This window comes from Xenopus laevis, chromosome 6S (genome assembly GCF_017654675.1).
Source record: "Xenopus laevis strain J_2021 chromosome 6S, Xenopus_laevis_v10.1, whole genome shotgun sequence".
NCBI lineage: Eukaryota > Metazoa > Chordata > Amphibia > Anura > Pipidae > Xenopus > Xenopus laevis.
This window is the reverse complement of record NC_054382.1, coordinates 76,529,897-76,535,896: the sequence shown is the minus strand read 5'-3', so window position 1 is coordinate 76,535,896 and position 6,000 is coordinate 76,529,897.

Below are 6,000 nucleotides of genomic sequence, written 5' to 3'. Positions count from 1 at the left end.
GTATTTCTGATCAAGTGATCTCTGAGGCAGCACACAGACCATCACAAAATGATGGTTCAAGGCAAGAGATGTAAAAGGGCAATATTTACTTAAATATATATACCAGTTTGGTAAGATTCTCTGATATGCCACTTGATTTGATATTAACATTTTCTAATATATACAAGCATGTTGGGATTTGTAATGTACCCACAAGTCTGTCTGAATGAAAGTGTTTAGCTCCACTTCAGTGCCTTCAATGATGATCATATGAATCCAAGAACAGAAAGTGAGGGCAGGCACAATTCTCACTGGATCCTTTTGCCTCAGTTGACCTGCTGGCCATTGAGAACTGGGAGTCAATGTTTATTGTGTACTGCTACTTTTAATATCCATCTATGTAATTAAGATCCATCTATAATATGTAATTTAATTGAAGCAGTTAGGTGATATTGTCCTGTTCTGTTTTGTGTGGTGCCAGTTATAGCATTTGTTAATTTGCTTTTGTTAATTTAGTTCATTTAAGATGTATTAGGGTGCTTGGAACATGGGATTTTGTGGATAAGGGATCTTTCCATATTTTGTATTGTCTACTTAAAAATCACGTAATTATTAAATAAACCTTACTGATATGTTTTCTCTCCAATAAGAGATGGCCTTTCAGTATTCTGGAGCTTTCTGGATATCAGGTTTCCAGATACCTGCTTCTATATCTGTACATGATAAACATAGGAAGATGAACAGCATGCATATTTCAATCAGCTGATTAGCGCCCCTGCTCACCTTTACTTGATTGGGTAACAATCAGAGGTGCAAGTATACTCATGCACCTGCATATATTTCCCTTTCAAGAGAATGGGAGGCACAACAGGGGAATGGGAATACCTTGAATAAAGCTGTTCTGCCCCTGACAGCAATCGTACGATATCTATGTCCAACCAAAGCTAGTGACAGTCTCCCACTGAAAATCGTACGATCGGCAATACACGCAGAGATATTATCGGCAGCCGACAGAAATTTTCTAACCTGTCCGATTGACGACCGATCTCCGCCGGACGAAAAATGTCGGGACTCTCCACACACGGTTCGAAAATCGTACGAATCCTCGATTCGTACGATCAGATCTTTGCGTCTATGGCCAGCTTTAGGCATTTACTTTGGCCAATTTCTCATACAATTCCATCCTAATGTGATTAAACTGTGGTACTGTCAGACAAAGGATAAACAGAAAATTAGGGATGCACGGAATCAGGCTTTTTCAGCAGGATTCAGTTGAATCCTTCTGCCCATCTGAACTGAATCTGAATCCTAATTTGCATATGCAAATTAGGGGTGGGGAGGGAAATCATGTGGCTTTTTGTCACAAAACAATGCATATGCAAATTAGGATTTGGATTCTGTTCGGTATTCAGGTGGATCTTTCTCGAAGGATTCAGGGTTTGGCCGAATCCAAAATAGTGGATTCGGTGCAACCCTATCTGAAATAAACACAAAAAACAACATAGGCCTTACTACACAGCAATGTGACCAGCCCTCAAGCTAATGGGCACATGTTCCCAATCCCACCCATCATCTTTATTTATGGGATTGTGTCTATTTCCTTTTTTCAAAAAGCAGCTACAGAAATATACAATTTGTATTCAATGCTAGCTGCCTTTTTAAAAGAGTATGCAGTTAAAGGTTTCACATATTCTACTTGCTTACCTTCCAACTGTCCCGTTTTTAGAGGGACAGTCCCTCTTTTGACAGCTCAACCTACAGTCCCTCATTTGTACTAGAAAGTCCAGTTTTTCTCTGCACTGAACAGGCAGAAAAAGAAACAAGAAGCTTCTAACTTAATTGGCTTTTGGCAGAGTTCCCAGAACAGCCACAGCTGCTTATAAGATACTTTTGTAACAATTTCAGATAAGCAAATAAGTAATTGTAACACTCACAGCTTAAAGGGCAATTGGCCTTCATTAGCAAAACTGTAGTAACTGAAAAAAACACACAGAAATATGTTCAGACTTTCAAAACCTGCCAAGTTTTGTAAATGAACATGGTAATTATGGGGGTGTGGCCACAAAACAGGTGTGGTCAAAAAAATTTTGCCAAGCTACCTGTGCCAACTTCTTTGTCCCTCTTTTTATTTCCAAAATATTGGGAGGTATGTACTTGCAATCCACAATTTGCAACACTGCAGCCTTTAGGGCACTGGCAAACTAAGTATAATTTCATCTGTGTAATCTTATCAAGTTAACTCATATGATGTATCTGCATTTTCCCATATAAATTCTTCATGACTGGGCCTGCAGTATTTCCCAGTGAAATCAAAGGAAATCAGTCCACAAAGAGTAGTGGCCAGTGCCGGGAAATGCCGGCTTGCCACGTAGTGCCTCTCCCCCGCACCACCAGGTCGTGCGCACGTGCGCAAACGAGGAAGCGCGTGCGCTGCCGTGCGCAAACTGCATTTATGTATGTATGTGATAGAATAAATGAAATGTATAACATAGAATAAATGGAATTTAAGGTATACTATAAAGTATTTGCAATAAATGTGTCCCCTAGTTGCTGATACAACCCGCCCCCACACACACAACATTTTAATGAAAAAGTAAGATTTTATACATTTGTAAAGGTCACAAAAGTTTCTCTGTATATTTTGGACTTTCAAAGTCTGTTCTCGTCATTCCAGTAACAAATATAGACATTAACACAGATGGTTAATTGTTTAATCGGATTTTACACCCATGTTGGTGTACCATAAATCGTGCACTTACATTGTATTACATTAAAATGTCCATATCAGATAATATATATATATATATATATATATATATATATATATATATATATATATATATATATATATATATATATATATATATATATATAAATATAATATAAATATACAGAGAGTAATTAAAATGATCTATTCTGTGCATTTCCTTGTAAAATGATTTCTTTCAATAGAGAACATTGTTGCATGCCTTTTAGAAAAATGTTGGTTTACCAAAAGGTGAACAGACTTCTGCTTGGGTCTAGTTAGACTGCTACATTTGTTTGTAATTGTTTAATAACCACAAAAAAAGAATGTAGATACTCCCTACTCTTCATAAACTCTGCGCGCATCACACTATTGATTTAGAAACATCAGAAGCAAGTTCAGAACACCATGACAAAAAAAGTGTTTTCGGTTTTTTTAATAAAGAAAAGGCATGAATTATTCATGCAAACAAATGACTAATGTATAGTGTTATTGTCACACGTACAAGGAAAGACAAATCAAGTGTTATTTTGTTGCAGGGCAATAAATAAGTCACTTGTGTCCGTTTAGTTCGCTAAACGAAAAACCTGCAACAGTTCAACACACGAGCCTTTGTGCTGTACAGGGACTGTATTACTGAACTGTACTTGCAGTTGAGGAATAAGCCTGTAGCTAGTAAGAATGAATTTATTTACCATCGCCAGTGTAGACTAATAACCACTCACTCCCCAGGAAATTGGCAGCTTAGTAAAATACTTGTAATATTAGCACGTGGTTTTACAGAAACAGCTATGGCAAAACTTGCCTCCAGATTGTTATTGTAACTTAGAATATGTAACTAAAATATTATATTTCCCTTGGATCCAGCTGGTTTGGTGAAGAGGGTGTGTGTGTGGGGGGGGGGAATACAATTCGTTTCTGGGCTAACAAGCTAAAGAGCAGTAAATCCTTATTACTCCTAGAACGTTTCAGTGATAATTAAGTTTCAAATGTAAATTGGATTTCAATGCAAGCAGCTGTAATGGTCCTGCCCTTTTGACATCAGCTACCTGTCTTTTGTCTGGGCAAAGCAGATACTTTGATGAAGTCATTGAAGTTTCCAAAACCTGTTTTTAAATTAGTTTTTGACCTGGGGGAAAAATAGCAAGTAACGATTTGCATAATTTATACCAAAAAAAAAAAAAAAGAAAAAAAGTCAGTTGTACAAAAAATCAGTTTGCAAATAAAGAGAATATTCCTTCTTGAGAAACTGTGAGCAAAAAAAAACCAAATAACGTAGAAGTAGTAGTTGTCGTCGCTCTGTGCTCTGTAGTTCTCCATTCAGCTGTCAGTGGAAAAATAAAATGTAAATATATAAACATATGTGTGTATAAATGCACACATATATATTTACACCTATATAGATACAGGCACAGACAAAATGGCAAAACACAAGCATTAAAAGAGTCTTATTTTCAGCTTTGTGCAAGATATTTTCCCCTTGGGGCAGATTAGTGTGTTGCAGGATTTCTAAGTGCTGTTTTTACTTCCATTGATAGTCTTGCTTTGTAAACAGTCAGTAAATACAGTGCAGATTATTAATTCACACGGGTTAGATTGCATTTAGAATCACCTGCTGCAACAAACATCTTAAAAAAAATGAAACAATAGCAATGAGTTTCGTTTTAGTTACATGTTGCTTCTAATGCGATTTCTATCATAAGGAATTCTGCTGTGATTTCCAAACAAACATCTCTTTAAAAATAAATAGTTCCCTACAGGTTACTACAAAACTGTCCATTTGGCTTTGACTTCTATAATAATGCTATAAAGGGTATTTGGGAAACATTTTGCATACCTACTATTACTTTGACATTCGTTAAATTCGTTATAACAGTGACTAATTTAGAAAATTTCCAAAATAAGAAAAAAAGCTGCATTGTTCCCACCCTCAATTATATGGCATAAAAAGGGCAAACATAAAAGTTGAGGATATATATATATATATATATATCTATATATATATATATATATATATATCTATATATATATATATATATATATATATCTATATATATATATATATATATATATCTATATATATATATATATATATATCTATATATATATAGATATATATATATGTAGTCTGAAGGTGCACATCGTTTACAAATGAAAATACCTGGGTGCCTGCCAATTTGAAAATAGATGCAAAAGTAGAAAGTAGCGACACTCACAGGTTTTTTAAAGTTGCAAAAACAAAAAAAGGTGTTTATTGTGGCTCAACGTTTTGATCCCCCACAGGGATCTTCGTCAGGAGTGTACAAACAAAACTATATATATATAGTTATATATCTTCAGTATCCGCACTCCAATCAAGCAATCTCAGGGGTGCACGGCCAATTCTCAATCATATAATCAAAATCTGGAATAAAGCATTCCTGGGCCAGCACTTCCCTTTGTAAAACAAGTGTCTTTTTATTATTTCATTTCACACATCACAGTGCTCCAACGTTTCGGTCCCTCTTGGGGGACGGTCATCCTTGAGAAAGGTTCCAAGAGGGACCGAAACGTTGGAGAACTGTGATGTGTGAAATGAAATAATAAAAAGACACTTGTTTTACAAAGGGAAGTGCTGGCCCAGGAATGCTTTATTCCAGATTTTGATTATATATATATATATATATATATATATATATATATATATATATATATATATATATATATATATATATATATATATGTAATAGTTTCCCAAAATTGACGCACTCCAGGACTTCATAATGCAGTTAAAAAGGAAAATTTGGCAACCTTTGGGTCCTAACTGCATTATGAAGTCCTTGAGTGCGTCAATTTTGGGAAACTATTATATATATATATATATATATATATATATATATATATATATATATATATATATATATATATATATATTAATGGAAACTATTGTCCTTTCTCTAATTACACTTTCAAGAGATGATCGTTGCCCACAAAGAATGACACCTACTCTGCCACCTAAGGTCAGCGATTAGCAGAAGTGCCTAGAGAGTTTCAGGACCGGAGCTCAACGCATTTTAGTGCATTGGATAGTTAGAGGAAATCAAAAGTCCATTCGCAGCATCAAGTTAATGATTGGACTCTGGGAATGTCGGGGGTAATAGTTTTTACAGAGATATTGCACAGCAAAACGGTGAATCGGTTCTGGGCTCGGTTGTTTTGCGCTGTTGTACTGCGCTGGTTGTTACATTTGCCGCAGTGTACGTAGAGAATCTTTAGGGGCAACTGAATGGAAATAC